Source organism: Amphiura filiformis, chromosome 2, assembly GCF_039555335.1.
Source record: "Amphiura filiformis chromosome 2, Afil_fr2py, whole genome shotgun sequence".
Taxonomy (NCBI): Eukaryota; Metazoa; Echinodermata; class Ophiuroidea; order Amphilepidida; family Amphiuridae; genus Amphiura; species Amphiura filiformis.
The window spans coordinates 61,746,118-61,768,905 of record NC_092629.1 but is presented as its reverse complement, the minus strand read 5'-3'; the positions used below and the strand labels follow the sequence as shown (position 1 = coordinate 61,768,905).

The 22,788-nt window shown below is 35.8% G+C and overlaps 1 protein-coding gene across 1 annotated transcript in view; it reads right to left on the bottom strand.

Moving 5' to 3' along the window:
* The window catches only part of LOC140146498 (rapamycin-insensitive companion of mTOR-like), a 117,791-nt gene that overhangs the window by 76,990 nt on the left and 18,013 nt on the right, over positions 1 to 22,788 (bottom strand).

Here is a 22,788-nt window from a genome sequence, read left to right as displayed (position 1 = left end):
AGCCAGTGTTGCCAGAAAGTTTGCCAATTTTCAAAAAAATGTATTTTTCGAAATAATCCATAATGCATTTTCTACATATTTACTCATATCACTTTTTATACGACCAACTTAATTGAAATATTTACCCTTTGCGTACAAGATTCAACTGCTTCCGGAAGCAACACTTAAAGGCTGCAGAAGAGTTGTGTTCTGCAAAAACCGGTTTTGCCAGAAAATCCGACTTTTTAAATCTATATTTCCAATAAGCGTATTTACTACAGGCTCGAGGGAGGAGTTTATGTACATGACTCTTTTAGAAATTTACCTTGCATTTTCATGTTATATAAATTATGCAAAGACCTTCAAAAACATTTTGAGTTAGAAGATCAGATCAAGTGCAATCAAAGATGTCGCCCAAAATGGCACGCCATACCAAATAGGGTTTTCCATTAAAACACACTATAGCAACATACAAATGATCTAATGATAAAAAAAAATATTGATGCAATTGATGTTTCTAATCAACGGAAATAAATATGTGCCCATTTTGTTTCATTCGGATCATTTAAATTCAAAATGGTGTCCAAAATGGCATTTAGAATAGCCTATTTCCATTGAAATACACTAGAGCATCATGAAGTTGATATAATAATATTTAGTATTCTCAATGGAATTAATTTTTATAACCAAAATAAATAAACATGCACACAATTTGTTTCATTAGTATCTCTCCAATTCCAGTGTTGCCAGAAAGTTTGCCAATTAATGCATTTTCTACATATTTACTCATATAACTTTTTACATGACCAACTTAATTGAAATATTTACCCTTTACATACAAGATTTGACACACAACTGCATCCAGAAGCAACACTTAAAGGCTGCAGAAGAGTCGTATTCTGCAAAACCGGTATTGCCAGAAAAGCTGAACTGTTACCGTTATTTTATCTAGCTTTATCTGTACATTTGCTAGCACAATCTCATACAGGTTTTGAAACTTAAGCTTGGTGTTGCCAGATAGTATGAAAAACTGCTGTTGATCACCCAAAAACCCCATATTATTTTGTCATGGTCACATGCTCTGTCACCTAAAGACCCCTTATTTTTCCTTTAAATCTGTCACCCAAATACCCTTATATATCCACTTGAACAGCAACCAGTCACCTGTCACTAATTTTGTTACTTCTTTTGAAATAACAAAGCCGTCAAAACCATTTTCAAGGCTCTCACCCAAAGACCCCATTTCAAAAAAAGGTCATATTCTTACCCAATGCCCCCCTAATTTAGACCCTCCCTCGGGTCCATGGAGAACGACTGGTAATGTAGATTACATAGCATTAAAAATCAACCCAATACATGGACCCTCCCAGTCTGTAAGGAATTTGCCTTCCAGCTCCCACAAAATGCTGGGAGTTCACTTTTACGGATTTGGAGTCACGCAATCTTTCTATATACCACGTCCATGTTTTCACTACATTAACGCTTGTGTAGCGACTAAACAACGATATTGTATCCGACCAATCAACGCAGCTTGGCAGCGGGGATATTTGAAAAGGCTTCCTAGCTAAATAATGTGCAAACATTTGCAAACCGCACGCGATAATATACGCAATATGGACAATAGGCCTAAGTCCAATTCGAGTGGTTGCCTTTTATTATTGCGCATACCATGGGTCTATCAGACGCGTGCCACTTGAGCTCAATACCTCTCAGTTGTTGACAAGTGTCCCATCCGATCTTGCGGCATAGCTTTGTGCTACCATATTTGAATTGAAACTGGGGGGGCTTTCGTAATTGACATCGGAAACAACGTGCTTCGTTGAACTAATATTTGGAAGGAGATCTCTAACAGATTGGACCAGTCTCGGAATCAGCGTTCAATGGACTTTCGCGGTTCACTTTATTTCGACTATATTGCTGCTTGGTTGACTGTGGTGGGTGTAATTAGTGGCGCCGATTTGTGGATGAAGAGGAATGGGTTTTGGCATTGAAGAAAATAAGGGGGGGGGTTACAGGACTTTGGCATTTTTTTCATAGGGCATTATGAAATTATTTATTGTTACATTATCCAGAGATGGAACCGAACCGAGACTGGGGGCCAGTCTACCCTAATTTAAATCAAAGTGGTCCGTCTGTCACCCAATGACCCCATTTTGCTCTTACTGAAATTATGCTCTCACCCAGCATTTTCATGTTATATATGCAAAGACCTTCAAAAAAAGTTTGGGTAAGAAATTCAAATCAAGTGCAATTAAAGATGGCATCCAAAATGGCCGCCAAATAGGAGTTTTCAATTACAACACACTATAGCAACATACAAAATGATCTTAATGATGAAAAATCAACGCGATTAATGTTTCTAATCAACAGAAATAAATGTATGCCCATTTTGTTTCATTCACATCTTTTATATTCAAGATGGCGTCCAAAATGGCCGCCAGAATAGCCTATTTCCATTGAAATACACTAGAGCTACACGAAGTTGATATAATAATAAAGTATTCTCAATGGAATTAATTTTTATAACCAAAAGAAATATATATGCACACAATTTGTTTCATTGGTATCTCTCCAATTCCAGTGTTGCCAGAAAGTTTGCCAATTAATGCATTTTCTACATACATGTATTTACTCATATAACGTTTTACACGACCAACTTAATTGAAATATTTACCCTTTACATACAAGATTTGACACACAACTGCATCCGGAAGCAACACTTAAAGGCTGCAGAAGAGTCGTATTCTGCAAAACCGGTATTGCCAGAAAAGTTGAACTGTTACCGTTATTTTATCTAGCTTTATCTGTACATTTGCTAGCACGATCTCATACAGGTTTTGAAACTTAAGCTTGGTGTTGCCAGATAGTATGAAAAACTGCTGTCACCCAAAAACCCCATATTATTTTGTCATGATCACATGCTCTGTCACCTAAAGACCCCTTATTTTTCCTTTCAATCTGTCACCCAAATACCCTTATATATCCACTTGAACAGCAACCAGTCACCTATCACTAATTTTGTTACTTCTTTCAAATAACAAAGCCGTCAAAACCATTTTCGAGGCTCTCACCAAAAGACCCCATTTCAAAAAAGGTCATATTCTTACCCAATGCCCCCCCCCCCTAATTTAAATCAAAGTGGTCCATCTGTCACCCAATGACCCCATTTTGCTCTTAATGAAATTATGCTCTCACCCAGCATTTTCATGTTATATATGCCACTGAGACCTTCAAAAATAGTTTGGGTAAGAAATTAAAATCAAGTGCAATTAAAGATGGCGTCCAAAATGGCCACCAAATAGGAGTTTTTAATTACAACACACTATAGCAACATACAAAATGATCTTAATGATGAAAAAAATCAATGTGATTAATGTTTCTAATCAATTTTTGTTTCATTCACATCTTTTACATTCAAGATGGCATCCAAAATGGCCGCCAGAATAGTCTATTTCCATTGAAATACACTAGAGCAATAATAATAATAATAAAGTATTATCAATGGAATGAACGGTTCCAATCAAAAAGAAACATATTTGCAAAAAAATTTGTTTCATTTGTATTTTTCTCATTCAAGATGGAATACAAAATGGCCACCAAAATAGGCTATTTCCAGTTAACTGTCTACTAGACAAATACAAATATAGCTATCAAATGAATATTTCAGACCAGTGAGCGAAATGAAATAAGCAGTATAATACCATGATTACATTTAATTTGACTTTTTTTTGTCTTTTCAGTTCGGTGAAAAGTATGGAGAGTGCAGAGATGTTTCTTGGCAAATCTTTGCACTATGTCTGTGACTCACAGAGGAGCCAGCCAACACTCCCCCATATCTGTGCTTCATCATGTTAGCCTAGGGCAGGCTTATTTCTAAACTAAAATTGCATCTATATATTTATATTTGAATTCTATCTCTTATGAATAGATGAACCTTTGATACACAACCAATATGCACATAAACTACCTCATCATCTCCAATGGTGTGGTCCAATGACCTTCATTAACATGATTAAGCTCAATTTCTACATGATCTCCGAGTGCTTGTTTGGAAAGTGATGGGAAATCGCTGAATTTTGCAAAATTGCAATGCATCGCTCGTCGCTTCTGCATAATTTATACTTATCACAACATTAGTGATTGCAGACGACAATAAAAATATTCTAAATACCACGAAAAACATTAAAACATCCATTGATGTCAATAATTATTGTTTTGAATTAATTCATCACCGGAAGTTAATAATCGAGAAGTAATTTACAAAATAATAGATGCAGTTGGTTGGAAATGATTGGTTGATGCATTCACTTGTCAAGCAACATCGTTCGGAAGTTGAAATTTCTTTAACTTGCAAAAGTGACTTCATCTTTGCCTTAGCAATTTGTATCGATTGATCATCTTGACACTCTGAAAATGGAAGTAAACACTGAGCATGTGGTCACATTTTTTAAGTTGGGACCCTAAAACGGGTGGATTTGTCACATTTTTTCGTTTATTTGCCATTCAAATGCTCATATTTCTCAAACAATATATTTTGTCTCATTTGGAAGATAATTTATGCTTTAATAATATCTGTAAGATAAAATTATAAAGATAGTTTAGATTAATTACTATAACTCATTAATTATAATTGGTCAGGGGTGGAGGAGGGTGAGGATGCGCGAGGGTGAGGATGTGCACTGTGTATTTCCAATGGGATAGGTATGAATAACCTTGTGTATATTGGTTCATTAACTTATTATTTTATTTGGATAGTAGCATTATTGTAATAACCCAGCCTAAATAAATGTTAATCTAATTCCCAATTAATTAATGTCACTAATTAATTAGAGCCTAACTATATTACAAATACCACTCGAAAATGCTGATTATTACCCATTTTGAATTATGATTGGGGAAATAGCTCTGCAATGGTTTAATGCAGCCATGCTATTATTAAAAATATAATTAATGTTCCTTGATTTTTAAAACAATTGAAAGCTTTTATATTAATTGTTAACTTCTAGGAAGTCTTATCCACTATACATTATATGTACACCATTCATTGTTTTAGGAGCCATTTGCCATGCAACTACATGTATCTAGAGTTCAAGACTTACAAATTATCACCCTATATGATTGTCAAATTGTTATGTTGATTTTCACAGATCAGCATAAAACTATTAACAAGATGTCAGTGCAATTATTGAAGGGCAACATGTTGTGATCATGAATGTGGGTAATTACATAACCACCAAATTTATTTTCTTCATTTTTTGAACACCCTGTATAATCAAATCTGGCATTTTGAAATGAATTGTTCCTTTCTAACATGAAGGTATGTTCATGAATTTCTTTTAAGTATTTCATTTGAACAAATAGAACATACATTTTTGTCATATGCCTATACTAAACAGAATTTAAAGTTTTTTTGTGTAAAAATCAGACAAATTTTGATCACCCTGTAATTCCGTTATATACAATTAATTAACCACTATAAATTATATATGTCTGGATGGGCATTACTTTTGGCTTCTCAAATATGAACTTCAATTTTTATTTTAATACACTATGTATAAACTAGGAAGCATACAACAAATTGCATTACATTGTAATATTTCTTTTGTTACACCCTGTATATTTCCTAGGTCACCCTGTATACTGGAAAAATCATTAGATATTTGCAATCCTCAATATCTCAGGTTTCCGACAATGTATACTTTTGCACACTTTGGATAATTATTTTTCGAGTTATTAGGCATAGAGCACTAATACATGTAATTTTTGTCAAATGTGTGTATGTGACACAATAGGGTCCCAACTTAAGGTTTTACCGTCGTTACACGATTCGACTTGACTATTGCGCCTGTTTTCAAGGCGTGCGTACGCCGCGTCGTGTTCGGCGTTGCGTTGCAGACATCGCAGAGAACGATGCGTGTTGTGCGTGTCAATGCTATTTTTGCGCACCGGCGATAACTAGGGCCAAAAATAAAGAAAACAATGTTTGCTGAGCGCAAAAAAAACCCCAAAAATACAGAATCAGGGTGTTTTTTTTTTTAAACATTAGGCCTAAACGAGTGTTGGTTAAATGGGTTAATTCGTTTTAATAATATTTTGGCCTAAATGATGTGTAAGCACTAAGGTATATTATAGGCCTATTAAAGGTTATACGTTTATAGAACGTTTCTAACACTACAACAAAATTAAAAACATGTTGTGAAAATGTTATTGTAGACATATATTATTTTGGCAACACTTATATTGTTCCAACTTAGAATATGTTTTGCAGCAAGTGTTCAATGTTTTTGATTGTTATTTTTAAAATGTTTTAAAAGTTTATAATCCACCATTTAAATGTTTAAAGCATTTTGTGTTATTGGGTAAAGACCTACCGGTACTACGGTACTGAATTCATAATGCATGCGATACAGACAACATCATCAAAACTATTCAGTTTAAAAAAAACCATGGGCCTACATGTACAAAAATGATATCATAATCGGCCAAACGCTTTTCTACAGCTATAGGCAACCCAGCGCTTAACTTTGCTTTAATTGAACTGCTTAAACAGACAATTCCTTTTTTGTGGCCATATGCGTAAATAAACGCTGATCCGGCATCAGATCGCGCTTCATACCAACGCGTTGGCACGCACCAAAATATCCACGTACGCAATTAACTACACATGGTGTCGCAGAAAAAATGCATTTTGACCTATTTTGGTCAATTTACGCTAAAACTAGGTCCGTACCCCCAATTTTTTTTTGCGATTTTACAGAGCTTTTTCTTTTTCATAACATATATAAAATTAAAAAAATTTTGTCTCAACAATTTTTTTATACAACGCAAAAGGTGATATATTTTGGGCAAATTGCTGATTTTGCCATTGAAGTGTACAGAGATTTTTGGAAATGTACACCTCTTTTAAAACGGCTGTAGCTCAAAAGTGAGGTCCAGCACCCCCTGTTTTTTTTCCTGATTTATTATCTACACATATTAATGTACAAAATATGTAAATTTAAAAAAATTTCGTCGATAGGTTTAGTAACGACGGTAAAACCTTAAAAAATGTGACCACGTGTGAGAATCGCTTTTCTGCAAAAACCAATCGAGGATAAATTCACACCTCAAAATTCAACCTAATAATCAGGGAAAATCTGTTGCAACTGACCAGCATGCAGCAGGGAACCAAACATCCAAACAACAGTACTAGTGTCACATTAGTAATATGTATCAAATTAATATCCAATGGGGGAATAACACAACCAAAGATACTCCGCGTTGGACATAACATATTTTGTATGCATAGCATTAACAGCTTGCACTACCTGATTTTGTTACATTTGCACACATAATGGCATAAAATTGCTATATTTCCAAAATTGTATAGCAAATAATGTGATCAAAATTGAGTACCATTTTGCTCCTCTTTTGCCAACACTGTTAACAGCACATATCCATACAAAGTGCCATTGCTCTTTCTGGAAAAAAGTCCTCCTCAACAAGTTTATGTTAAAACAGCATGGAAAATGTGCCTAAACAGGCAGTAACCACTTCACATAGTATTCAGCATTTTAACAAGCATTAGTTAGAGTCAGTAAGATCATAGATACTGGAGGAAAGTCTATGGTCAGATAAAAATGATGCAAAGTTTAATCAAAGGTCAAATTCCACTTGTATTTATAACCTTTTGATTATTACTAGTTGTACAATAGTTACATTTATACAAGCCCTATAAATACTATCATGTGAAACAATCTGATCCACTCAGGACCCTGCTGAGTGCATTGATCACTAAAGGTCTGTAGATACATTGGTTTCCATGCATTTTTTCGTAATTAAAATCAAATTAACTGTGAATGATCCTAGCACTTCAGAATAGGCCCAGTGGTTCTCCAAAGTCATGTAGGCCCCTCGTCCTTGTTAAGAGTGTCATGTGTCCTTTTCTGCGAATCCAAATAGCTTCTTTGAGCCACCTGGTCTTATCAGCTTCACGATCAATGCCTTTAGAGTCCTCCCAATTGATTGAGTGATTTGTGGAGACCATGTGATCATTGATGGCAGATTTGTGTATACATGTCTGTGATTTGCGATGTGCACGTGTAAATGGTCTGGATTCAAACTTCTCAACCTTTTTTGGTACCGAAAGGACCACCAGTTTCACCAGCTAGAAATGATTTTCAGCAAAATTTGAGGGGATGACCACTGACCAACCAACCCTTTTTGTTGATGTGGCTGGAATGACTCCTATGTAAGTAGGCAAGCCTAACTGATGTTTTTAATGCAAAGTCATCAAGACCCCAAGCCACTATTTCTCAGAAATGTTGTCCAAGAACATATTTTCAACATACCTAAAGTTGATGGTGGGGCAAATTGTCTGACATTGGTTTTCAGGGGGGTCAAAATGTACAAAAAATGTACTATTGTTTATTTATTCGTTATTTATTCAGGAAATTCCATCAATACAAATGTACTGGTCTCCCTGGAAGACCTGATTTTATATACATATAAACATGATAATAAGAATATAAGAAATATATATATTACAAAATGAAGGTATTTAAAAACATGATACAAAACAATATATAGCTCAGATTATTATACAAAACTTACAGACCAATTGCATTTTTAAATTCACCCAAACTCATTGAATTAAAATTGACACGAAGATTTGGAGGAAGCTTGTTCCAAGCAACTGAAGATCTATAAAGGAAGGTTTTCTTTCCAGAAGAGGTTTTCCATATTGGAACAACCAAACTGTTTTGGCGCTTGACCCCTTGTGCATTTGGAATGAGTAGAATGAGTGAAAATAAAATTTGAAGAAAGATACTCAGGAGCAATGTGTGTGAGACATTTAAAAGTTAAAATAAGTAATTGATGCTCCCATCTACAGCCAAGTTTAACCCAGTCCAGGTCTTTCATCATACTGTCCACTGAAGTTCTGATGTCTGCAGAGAGCAAAACACGGGCCAGCCTATTGTGCAATTGGAGTTTTGCATGGGTAATATCTCAGCTAAAATTATTCTAATTGACTCAATATTGGATAAGAGTAATGTCCTACCAAAGGGTTCCGACTGGCAAAAAATGGACAAAATTTGTTTTTACTTTTAGAGTTCTGACCCCCCCACCCCCACCCCGAAGACCTCCAAACATTGTCTTTCGTGTTGCTACACATTTTTACGCTGATCCCCTAAATTTCAAATTGATGCCATGGGAAAAAGAAATAGCGTGTGAAGCTCAAATTTTCAGGATTTTACTTTCTCATCAATATCTACCACCACACAGAAAAAAAAAAAATGAAGAGGTGCTGCGGTGCACATCCCAGGATTTGACATGGAATGACTCAGCTGTTTACCAATACGGACTAAAGAACACGGTATCCGTTTTGGACTATAGAACCGTTTTTGCAATTTCGGACTATAGATGCTTTTTTAAAATTCGGACTATAGAGCCTATTTCCATAGTCGGACTATAGAACTTGTTTTAAAATTTGGACTATAGAGCCTTTTTTCATATTCGGATTAGAGAACCGTTTTTAAAATTCGGATTAAAGGACCTCTTTTAATATTCAGATTAGGGAACCTTTTTTAAGGGATCTAGAATGAGCGTTTATTATGCGTTTAACAGTATTTTTTGTGGGACATGAGAGCACCTCAGACCTATCGAATTGCATTCTGAATACTGAAGCATGTCTTTCTGATATCAAATAATTTTCATTTTTTGAAAATCACAATATAATACAAATTTTATGACAAATTATAAAAATTTGATATTTTTCAAATTTTTGATATATAACAGTCCTCGAGTAAATTATATAAATCTAATGATATATTCTTAAAGTGTATGTAGCTGGGAGGAAAAGCCGACTGTCTTTTGGAAAAAAAATCCATATATTCAATACGAAAGGTCACAATTTTCAATTGATCGTCGGCTTTTCATCCCACCTACATACACTTTAAGTATAAATCATCAGATTTATAAAGTTTTGAGTACTGTTAAATATCAAAAATATCAATTTTTAATGATTTGCCATAAAATGTGTATTAAATTGCGAATTTCAAAAAGTCGAAATTATTTGATATCAAAAGGACATTCTTCGATTCAGAATGCAATTCGATATGTCTGATGTGCTCTAATGTCCCAAAATAAATACTGTCCAAACGCTCATACCCCAGCCCTTAAAATTCGGACTACATGTATACCTTCAAATAAAGAAGCGCCGGAATAAAGAACCTTCATAACCGCCGGATTAAAGAACCTTCGGACTAAAGAATCGCCGGAGTAGAGAACCGTCGGACTATAGAGCTTCCACCAATGTAGCTCCGGCAGTGAGTGCTATAGTGTAAACATCAGAATTATTGTGTTGTATGTTGTATTAGATACCAGTGTAATTTAATGCATCCGGTGTAGGGATAAATTCTAGGTATTGATGTCACCATTGATGGATGGTCCTTGTCTAGTGCCTATCTATGTATTTCTAACTATCATTTCTGCAAGCAAACAATGTGGCAGGTTGAAAAAAAAATAATTTTCTTCTCTTTTTATAATTTTGTTTTTAAAAACTTGATTCAAATATAAGTAACTCACCATCTACTGCAAGGTGAAACTAAGCTAATTGTGCAAAGTATGAGTTTTACCTATTCAAAGGTCATTATAATGGATTGGCATGTTACAGATCCATATACCAGTGCAGTCTATATATCATTATAATTACAACTCTTAGCATCACCTCACCCTCCCCTAATAAGGGCCCCCTACAGAATGTTTCAACTCTCCAAGCGCCCCCCTTTTCAATGCATCTGTACAACAAAATTCAATCAAATGTCTAAATAAAAATTACCATCTTAACTTTCCAACGTGGGAATTTACTAACTAGTATGAATTTGGCTTTAGAAACACTATGATAATAATAAACTCCCAATTTTTAATTATGTTTCATCACCCAAAAGTGACTGCCCCAAGTTTCCTGGGCGCTAAATTAGGACGAATTACAGTCCTCCAAATTGCAAAAAATTGTCTCTCAATAGCCATAGAATTGACCTTTTGAAATATTACAATTTTTGCCCAGAGGGACTAAAGTGCTTCATGCACGCACCACTGTCACCACTAACAAAATGTGAAATAATGATACATACATGTACCTATGATCAAAAGGTTTTTTCAAGTATGCAATTAATAATTTTTGATGGCAATAGAGCCTCTAGAGCAGGCTTCCTCAAATAGACTTGTTGAAGCGCCACATGAAATTTAAAAAAAACTGCAAAGCGCCACTCAATGGCTGCGAATTCGCTGGGAGTCAGAGGGGTTTTCCCCTGTAAAGCTATCGATTTTTTAAATTTGAGGTGCAAATGACGCCATGTGGTGCAACATTTTGTACTATTTTAGCCTGTCTTTACAAGGATAACATGGGAATCGCATTGTTTATTTATTTATTTTTAATCTAAACGGCGCCACAGGCCACTGGAAGCTCACGGCGCGCCACATGTGATGCCACAAGGCCGCTATTTCTTGGAGCCCTGCTCTAGAGGTTTCTTCAGTGTCTCCAATTCAGGTAGAAGAGGGAACAACAAAAGTTTCTTTTACATTACAAAAAGACACTCAAAAGAGCCTTAGCAATAGCATGTAAAACAAGAAATGCCAGTACATGTCAGTATTTACATTAGTTGCATGTTTATGCCCATTTTGCTGTTATGTCACTTCTGCTATACGCATATAGCATTTCAATCAAATGATGAGGAGAACAAAGCCCAAAACAAAGCTAATAATAATTGCACTGGAAAATCACTGAACTGAAAATCACAACCACTGCAGTAAATGGAAAATCACAGAACTGAATATCGCAACCACCAGTAAATGGAAAATCACAGAACTGAATATCGCAACCACCAGTAAATGGAAAATCACAGAACTGAATATCGCAACCACCAGTAATTGGAAAATCACTGAACTGAATATCGCAACCACTAACTGAAAATCACAACCTCCAGTAAATGGAAAATCACTGAACTGAAAATCACAACCACCAGTAAATGGAAAATCACAGAACTGAATATCACAACCACCAGTAAATGGAAAATCACAGAACTGAATATCGCAACCACCAGTAAATGGAAAATCACTGAACTAAAAATCACAACCACCAGTAAAGAACTGAATATCGCAACCACCAGTAAATGGAAAATCACTGAACTGAAAATCATAACTAGTAAATGGAAAATCACTGAACTAAAAATCACAACCACCAGTAAATGGAAAATCACAGAACTGAATATCGCAACCACCAGTAAATGGAAAATCACAGAACTGAATATCGCAACCACCAGTAAATGGAAAATCACTGAACTGAATATCGCAACCACCAGTAAATGGAAAATCACCGAACTGAAAATCACAACCACCAGTAAATAGAAAATCACAGAACTGAATATCGCAACCACCAGTAAATGGAAAATCACCGAACTGAAAATCACAACCACCAGTAAATAGAAAATCACAGAACTGAATATCGCAACCACCAGTAAATGGAAAATCACAGAACTGAATATTGTAACCACCAGTAAATGGAAAATCACAGAGCTGAATATTGCAACCACCAGTAAATGGAAGATGGAAGACACACTGATTGTCTCAAAAAATGTACAAAAAAAGTTCAATTTCTGCCAGGGAGTTCACTCACCATTAGGCAATCCATTATACACGATAATGGTTTTATCGTTTATCAGGATAAGTTTTCATTATTGCGATGGCGATAATAGTCAGACAGGCAGTATTGTAGTCAAGGCCTCCATGTCTGAGACCGAGACATGCCCATCCAAGATCAAGATGAATATGAATCTTACCCTGTATTAATTGATATTGGCCAATATAAATTAAGCATTACCGTATTGGTCCGAGTATAGTCCCACCCGTTTTTTAGGTGAAAATTTTTCACAATTGGGGGGGTGGGATTATACTCGAATTTAAAAAAATAATAATAATTTTTTTTTTTTTAATTTTTTTTTTTCGGTTTTGGAGTGTCCCTGGACCTAGACCTAGATGCTAGGATCATTCATGGTTGAAAAAAAAAAAAAAAAAAATTCAAGATGTTTTGTATTTTTAATATGAAAATTGATATTTTGAATTCATGTCATACTCTACTAATGATATCAAAATGCATTGAATTTGAATGCATCTTTAATCATTAATAGAGTAGGCCTATGACATGAATACAAAATATCAATTTTCATATTAAAAATACAAAACATCTTGAATTTTTTTTTTTTTTTTAGTCAGTCAATCATTAAACTACTCATCAAACATCAATTAATAATCATTCGTTTGATCAATCGATCAATTATGATTATTAACAAATTACTTTGTAGTGTCGTAATTAATGTACCGTATCTTGGTGTTAAAATATCAATAAATCAAGTAATCGAGTCAAGCAACCACTCAATTTATAATCAGTGTCTCAATTGGTAGGTCTTCATGGTCTTACACTAGGATCCACAACATGCTCATCTAATAAGGACACAATTCTTTAACCCCAATACATTTGTATATTCATTGAATGACCTTTGAAAATATGGGTACAAAAACTCATACTCTGCAACTTGAGGTCAAATTTGCACTATTGAGTATTTAATTGAGGTTATTGAACTATGTCATTGGGATGAAAATCATGGTATTATACCCCCTTAGTAAATAAATGAGTGAAGCCCAAAGTTTTTATGAAGCGTGTGTCCTCCAATTCTATATTTTTCTTAAACATGTTAAACGAATAGGCCAACTATCACAATTAATAGAGGTTGTGCATATGACGTATACCGTAAATATGGCGGACTACTCAAATCCATTCAACAAAAGCATGATTGCAATCTACCGAGACAGTTCGTCTCACACACATAACAAATGCACTACGATCAAATAGGTCGATGACAACATTTGATTGAATGGACTGCACTCATGATTGCCCAATGATTACGGTGAAGAACATCGGTTCAAATCCTTTGTTTGTAGCCACTCAATAATTTCAAGCACAACCTCTACAAAAATAGTAACGAATCGTGGTTAACTAGGACAATATTAAATGTAGTGATGACAAAAGGAACTGATTGTGTGCAACCTACAGGTCAGTGAACTGAGGGTAAGAAGAAAACCGAGTATTATAATACCATTAACACATATATGCAACTAAAGAGGATTAATAATCAATTTTGTTACGCAATACTTGTGACAATCCCAAGCTAGAAGCTAGTGTTCTGGTAGCAGGTAGGCAAGTTACACCTACTGATTAGCTTATTGATGATATTCAGTCAATCGGATTGGCTGAATATCATTAGTAGCTGTCAGTAGGCGTGGTTAATCAGTTTGACATTTCCCCCGACTTTCCCGGAAGGATTTGTCGAATGTTGCAGGACCCACGCCTGACGGCGTGGACTATCGTACTAAATGGAGCGTGGTCCTCCTTGAAGGACTAGCGTGTACATATGAGACTATAAGGCGACATAAAACAAATAACATGTACATCATTCCTGCCCTCACCGATTTTGGGAGATTTTCACATATTTTTCTTATTTGCTCCCATTTCTTATTGTGATCTAAAGCCTTAATGTATGTACGACCTTCTTAAATTTTCCTTTTTTCTTCCAAAATGATAATATGCAATCATTATGAAAGTTCCCAATACATTTGGATGCAAAAAACATTGGACATTTGCAAAGAAACAACATCATAAACTTCACCTCTATCACTCGAAATATCTTGCACTTTTTGGATTAGGATGCCGAGTGCGGCCTTTGAGTTAGTCTCCTACGCAGCCAGTTTGGTTATATTCCCTCCACATCAGGGTCAGAAATTCACAACCAAGTGCGAGAATCCTTTTGGATTCTCCCAGTGGAATTTTGCAAGAATCCATGGATTCTTGCCATATAACTTTGTATGATAAATTGAAATATTTACGAGAATCCATTTAGATTCTTGCAATTTTGTTGAAGAGAATCTTTGCGAGAATGGATTCTTGCCGAATTTCTGACCCTGCACATGTGTGGAGGGAGTGTAACCAAACTGGCTTTGTAGGAGATTAAGATTGGCGTTCGTTCTGACATATTATCATAATATTTCAGACAGAAAATCATCCTGTTTTACTACAAATAGGGCGAATTTGACAGTTTCTCATAGATGTAAGTTAGAACATGTGTAAGTATTTACAAATATGCCAAAAAATCGGTTTTGAAAAAAATGTATATTATGAAAAAAGATTGTACATTAAAGCCAATTTTACTTGTTCCCCCACGTCAAGTTGGTGTACCTTGCTTTTTTCTTTCCATATTATAACATTTGCTGAGGAGAACGCCCTCAAAAAATATTTTAAATTCAGGTTTTTATACGATTGTAATGTACTTTAGTAAGCAAAGATTCTCTGCAAAAATCAAGACTTTAGGTGCTGTAGTTTTGTCAAAATCCGAGATTCTGATTTTTAATATTACGATAGAAATATTAGTCGAACGTGTATGCGATGTCAACACAGTACTACGTACACGGCGTACGGGACACACACACGCCAGAGGGTCGTACCATATTACAACCGCCGGAGTAACATGCATTGGCGCTAGTTGTAAATTCCGATTTTCTTTGGTTTACCTCACTTGTTCGGCTCAAAATTAAAAGGGACATATCTGACAGTAAATGCTAATATTTTATTGAAAATGAATACTAATCTATTTTTAAAGAAATGTTATAATATGGCTTTAAGGCTTAAAGACATGTTAAGAAGTTCTTGGTTATCATTTATACACAGATTGCAAACACTCTCTTCAAGCTAAGGGTAGGACATTGGGGAAATTTTACACAGAAATGAACAGTAAATTTATTTAAAAATTTACGGACCTCCGTCACCAAATTTTGAAAAAGTCCCGATGATATACATGTAATTAATTTATGTGGCCTAATAATAGATGTGCAAGTCTTCTACATTCGTTGAACGTTGTCATCCGCCACTGCTAGACAACGCAATGGAATGATTGCCATTTTCAACCCAACCCATCCACTCCTCTAGATGTGAACTACAGCAGTTACCGCACCATAGCTGAACCATGTGGCTTTGGCACTATATTGTGGTATACCACTGTCACCTGAGGATCACACCTTCTTGGCATTTCGAGATAGAGACCCAAAATTTTAATATTTACCAGAGTCTTATGAGGAGTAGCACCCCAGTGGGGAAATTATTTTTTATTATATTCTGTACTTTTTATCTTTTTCATTTAACCCCACTCGGGAGGGCATATCTTCTTGACATTTCAAGATATGAAAAGGGCCCACAATATGAATATTGACCAGGTGTAAAGAGGAGTGTAACCCCCGGTAGGAACAGGAACATTACTTTTATTACTTTTTTCTCTTTCATTTGACACCACTCGGGGTGTCATCTTCTTGAGATTTCGAGATATAAAGGACCCAAAATATGAATATTGACCCGGGTCTTATGAGAAGTGTCACCCCCGGGTGGGGAATATAATTTCAATACATTCTTTGCTTCTTTCCCTTTCATTTGATACCACTCGGGGGATCATACCTTCTTGGCATTTGGAGATATGAAAAGGACCCAAAATATAAATATTGACCCAGGTGAGTCTAATAAGGAGTGTGACCCCTGGTGGGGAAATTATTTTTATTATATTCTTTACTTTGTTCTCTTTCATTAGACACCACTCGGGGGTACATAACTTCTTGGCATTTTGAGATATGAAAATGACCCATATGAATATTGACCCAGGGCTTATTATGAGTGCCACCCCCGGGTGGGAAAATATTTTATTATATTCTTTACTTCTTTCATTTGACACCACTTGGGGGGTTCATACCTTTGTGGCATATATACCAAATTAAAGCTCTTAGTGAGTGCTTCAAATTGGTACCTTAACTTTTAGTATAGCATGTATACTTCAAAAGTTATAGCAGCTGAACGAAAAAAAATGTCAGGGTGGAGTCGGCCCATGATATGCTGGCCCATGATATGCACTTTTGTGTTAATGTTTGCTCCAGCTTATTTACAGTATGTTGTTTCTGATTTGCTTATTTGCCCATAATTAGTAAAATTGCCTAAATATGACAAGCTTGAATACTATTAAGTATTCTGAATGCATAATCTCCCAAGTTTTAGGGTTATAATAAATTAATTAGCCAGGCTGGAGTCGGCTTACAATTGCAATATGGCTATTTGGGAAATGCCGGCTCAGGATATGCTCTTTTCCGTGGAAGCTTGCGAAAACTTATCAGGATTGTATTTCTGATTTGATATACTCTGTCAGATTTAAATATTTAACTTGCAAACATCCTTCTTAATTTACATACATGGTCTTACAATGTAGTAAAAATCCTTTTTTTTGGGGTGGGGGGGGTCTACTCCAGGTATTTTACATGTTCAGTGGCGCATCATGGTTTTCAAGTTTTCTGAAGGGCCTAAGACAAACAAATTCCTTTTTAGCCATCATTTTGACCCTGTGTTACTGTGATTACCCGGTGTGATTATTGTGCAAAACAATGGCAATTGTATACATTTAAGACCAACATTAGGGTGAAAATTTGTGTTTACCGGGCCAATTTTAAATTTTGAGTTTCACACTATGGGGGGTGGGTGAAATTTTCTTTGGGAAGGGGTTGGTTTTAGGGGTGTTTGCAATTTTCTTTTGGGGGGGGAGTTGAGTTAGCTAACCAACTCATGGCTCAACCCCCTAACCCCCTTGGTCTTCAAAATCTCAAAAGACTACGTACATTGTACATGTATGTAGTACAGTTACATAAAGTCACTTCAATGTACAACAGTTGAGCATGTGTATTTTTAAAATTAGCAATGACTTGATCTCAGTTTTTGCGATTCTTTGTACCGGTATTGTACCTGTATCTTTCTAACATAAAGTAATTTTGTACAAGACTTTCCCAGGAGACAGTCATTCCAAAAGAAACTGTTTTGCATTTTGGGATTGACTTGCAAAACATAGATCTGAAATTCTGCAAATCAGCAAAACTTATTATTTTAAATCCTGTTGATGACTGTGATATCATATAATGCAAACTTGTGCAACTTACTACATGTAACTACAAACTTCATCATATTTTCATCAAATACGCCATCGATTTCATCTCTTACCATAGGCTAGTCTGGAGTTAGCATCGTCAAGGAAGCCAGAAATCTTGGTGTCGCAATGGACAATCACATGACTCTTACAACTCACGTTAAAAATGTATGCCGCTCTGCTTGCCATGCCATCCACAAGATTGGCATGATTCGGAAGTATATCGACAGATCAACAGCCGAACGCCTTGTTCATGCCTTTGTGACCTCGCGTCTGGATGCCAACAACAGCCTTCTCTACGGACTTCCTGCTTCAACTCTCGCAAAACTTCAACGTGTTCAAAACTGTGCTATCCGCCTTGTTACCTGTGCCAAGAAAGACTGCAACATCACCTCTCTTCGCCGTGAGCTTCACTGGCTTCCAATCAAGGATCGTATCGCCTTCAAACTTCTTCTCCTCACTTATAAGTCTCTCCATGGTATGGCACCATCTTACATCTCTGATCTCATCAAAGTTCATGTTCCCCAACGCACTCTTCGGTCAAACTCAAAACTTCTTCTTAATGTGCCGCCCAGTCGCGAGGTTTCGACGGCCTACTACGGTGAAAGGGCATTCTCCGTCGCGCGCCAACTTTAGGGAACAAGCTGCCTGCACGCATCCAGAAAGCGGGCAGTCTCGCCATCTTCAAGAGACTTTTAAAGACTTATTTGTTTGACAATCCGTTGTAAATATTTTTGCTGCTTTTGTGTATAATTTTCTGGTTTTTAATTGGTAGTTTTTAAGATGTACTTTTAAGGTTGTAATTGTAAGTTTTATCTTTTGTAAAGCGCCCAGAGGCCTTTTGGTGTTGGGCGCTATATAAGTGCGTTGTTGTTGTTGTTGTTGTTGTTGTTTTTGGACAACAAATTTCAAAATACTGTGAATAACTTGTTGGAATGTTAACTTGAATTTGTATACATATCATTCTTGTACTTTTAAGAGCCAGTCTCCCTTATTATGTACATGAATAAGGGGGGTTGTGAAAAAAAAAAAAAAATAGAATTGTCTCTAAAAAATAATTTTGGTACATATCGTCGGGTGCATCACATACTGGTCTATCTTGAATTTTTGACTTTTCTGAGAAAATTGGTATATAGTTCTTTTTTACGAAGCTCTTCTAATTCAACAAATTACAGACCTCAATTTTTCCTAAATAATTAGTTATAAAATATTAAATTTGAACTATCTATGATTTTTACAAAATACGGTTTTCACATAGTGATCTATCTCGAAAAAACACGCATTTAGAGAAAATCTCAATTGAAAATCTGCGTATTAAGTTTACCTTTCTATAATTTAATTAGATTATGGATTTTCATGAATGTGGTTTTAAATTAAAGCATATACTTAACAGATTTATTTAAGTGGAATCTTTCATTGTATTTACGTATGCAATAATGCTTAAAACTACACGTAAGTTGTAGTTCTGTATGTGAAATAGTTAATTTCCGATATCGTATTTAAAGTGCATTACATACTGGTCTATCTCGATAAGCTTGAGATAGACCAGTATGTGATGCGCCTAAAGTCACGCCACCGTTCATGAACTCGAGATAGCCCACAAGATAGACCAGTATGTGATGCACTTTAAATACGATATAGGGAAATTAACTATTTCACATACAGAACTACAACTTTAGTGTAATTTAAGCAATATTGCTTACGCAAATATAATTCAAGATTCCACTTAAATAAATCTTTTAAGTATATGATTTAATTTAAAACCACTTTCATGAAAATCCATAGTCTTATTAAATAATAGAAAAGTAAACTTAATACGAAGATTTTCAATTGCGATTTTCTCGAAATGCGTGTTTTTCGAGATAGACCAGTATGTGATGCATCCGACGATATTAGCACCAACAACTCACATGTAAAATATGAGCGTGCACAGCGCCCTCGTTCAGCTTGAAAAAATTCTTGAAATTTCAGCCTCTCTGAGCCTTACTTGCAAATGGTAAACTTTGGAGGTGCATAACATTGTGCGCCATCATCATCCCAACCTGCATTTTGCATTTTTTTAAAGTACCAAATGGTTACATTACAAAAACCAAGAAAAAAAATTGGGATCTTGATGGCGCACAAAATCAGCAAATCAATGATTTGATGAAAAGCGCCTCGTGCAAACTTCAAAGCATCATAACGGGCTGCGCCATCAAGATCCCAAGTCCGAACAAGTTTGAAATTAAAGACCTCCATGGCAAGTTTCATTTTTCAGCAAAAAAATGTTGGGATTTCGTTGGCGCACCGAGTTAACAGAGGTCAAAGGTCAAAATTTCCTATTTTCGCACATATTTGCACGCCTGTATTATTGCGCGCCAACGTCACCTGACTCTCCGAATAGCATTTCATCAAAGAAGAGGTAATTCTCTGCAAGAACTGAAAAAATTAGCTTGGGATCTCTTGATCTTCATATTTTTCTGATTTTTTAAAATGGACTTAGCCTCATTTTGGAGGTCAATTTGACCTCTTTTCCCCACTCCCTGCACAATGTGGGCTTTTTACTGCATCACAAAAAGATGCGCCAACAAGATCCCAATTTTATTCTTCATCGTCTAGCTTCTTTGGCAACTGGTAGACAAAATAAAAGTAACAGCTACTTGGGATCAAGTGGGCGCACTAATATAAAAGAGGTCAAAGGTCACGCTTTGTGCCAAAGTGATGCATATTTGCCTATGTGCAGCACGAAAGTGGAACTTTGACCATAATAAAAATGTGCGCCAACAAGATCCCATCTTACTTTTTGGATGATTGGATAAAGGGGCTTATGTACAACTGATAACAAGTAAAAATAAAGTGGGATCATGTGGGCGCACTAATTCAATAGAGGTCAAAGTTCATACTTTGTGCCGAATTGGCATTATTTTGCCTATGTGCAGCACAAAAGTGGAACTTTGACCCACAATAAAAATGTGCGCCAACAAGATCCCATCTTACTTTTTGGATGATTGGATAAAGGGGCTTATGTATAACTAATAACAAGTAAAAAAAAGTGGGATCATGTGGTAGCACTAATTCAATAGAGGTCAAAGTTCATACTTTGTGCGAATTTTTTTCAATGGGGATCACCAGACATGTCTCATAGAAACTTGTGTGAGTGCATTTCAGATGATGCTGATTCCATCATGGTAGTTGGTGAGAGTAAAAAAAAATTTTGTCAAAATACTTGCCAAATTTGAGTGAAAGGTTGCTGAATTCTGCAACTTTAGGCTAAAAATCGGTTAATTTTGTATGAAGTATGAACTTTGACCTCTATTGAATTAGTGCGCCCACATGATCCCACTGTTTTTTACTTGTTATCAGTTATACATAAGCCCCTTTATCCAATCATCCAAAAAGTAAGATGGGATCTTGTTGGCTGAGCACATTTTTATTATGGGTCAAAGTTCTACTTTTGTGCTGCACATAGGCAAAGTAATGCCAATTCGGCACAAAGTATGAACTTTGACCTCTATTGAATTAGTGCGCCCACATGATCCCACTTTTTTTCCCCTTGTTATCAGTTATACATAAGCCCCTTTATCCAATCATCCAAAAAGTAAGATGGGATCTTGTTGGCGCATTTTTTTATTGCGAGTCAAAGTTCCACTTTCGTGCTGCACATAGGCAAATATGCATCACTTTGGCACAAAGCGTGACCTTTGACCTCTTTTATATTAGTGCGCCCACATGATCCCAATTAGCTGTTGCATGTTTTTTGTCTACTGGTCGCCAAAGAAGCTAGACGATGAAAAATAAAATTGGGATCTTGTTGGCGCATCTTTTTGTGATGCAGTAAAAAGCCCACATTGTGCATCGAGTGGGAAAAAGAGGTCAAATTGACCTCCAAAATGAGGCTAAGTCCATTTTTAAAAAATCAGAAAAATATGAAGATCAAGAGATCCCAAGCTAATTTTTTCAGTTCTTGCTGAGAATTACCTCTTCTTTGAAGAAATCCTATTCGGAGAGTCAGGTGACGCTGGCCAAAAAATACAGGCGCAAAAATGTGCTAAAATAGGAAATTTTGACCTTGACCTCTGTTAACTCTGTGCGCCAACGAAATCCCAAAAAATTTTTGCTGAAAAATGAAACTTGCCATGGAGGTCTTTAATTTCAAACTTGTTCGGACTTGGGATCTTGATGGCGCAGCCCGTTATGATGCTTTGAAGTTTGCACTTAGGGCGCTTTTCATCAAATCATTGGATTTGTTGATTTTGTGCGCCATCAAGATCCCAATTTTTTTCCTTGGTTTTTGTAATGTAACCATTTGGTACTTTAAAAAAATGCAAAATGCAGGTTGGGATGATGATGGCGCACAATGTTATGCACCTCCAAAGTTTACCATTTGCAAGTACATGTAAGGCTCAGAGAGCTGAAATTTCAAGAATTTTTTCAAGTTGAACGAGGGCGCTGTGCACGCCATATTTTACATGTGAGTTGTTGGTGCTAATATGTACCAAAATTATTTTTTAGAGACAATTCTATTTTTTTTTGTATCGCAAATCCGTACATAATAAGGGAGATTGGCTCTTAATTACTTAATTTTTCTAGACAGAACATGATTTGTTAATTTGATCAAATTCAGCACAGTTTTTGAATGGCGCATTTTAACCCTTGCGTAATTCGAGCACCGTAACAGGTGGCAAAGTAAAACTATATATTTTCTGAAAGCTTTTGATGTGGGGAATGCGAAAATGAAGTCTATTTTGATGTAGGGTAAGGCATTTTAAATATAGGACTACTTAATCTTTGGTAA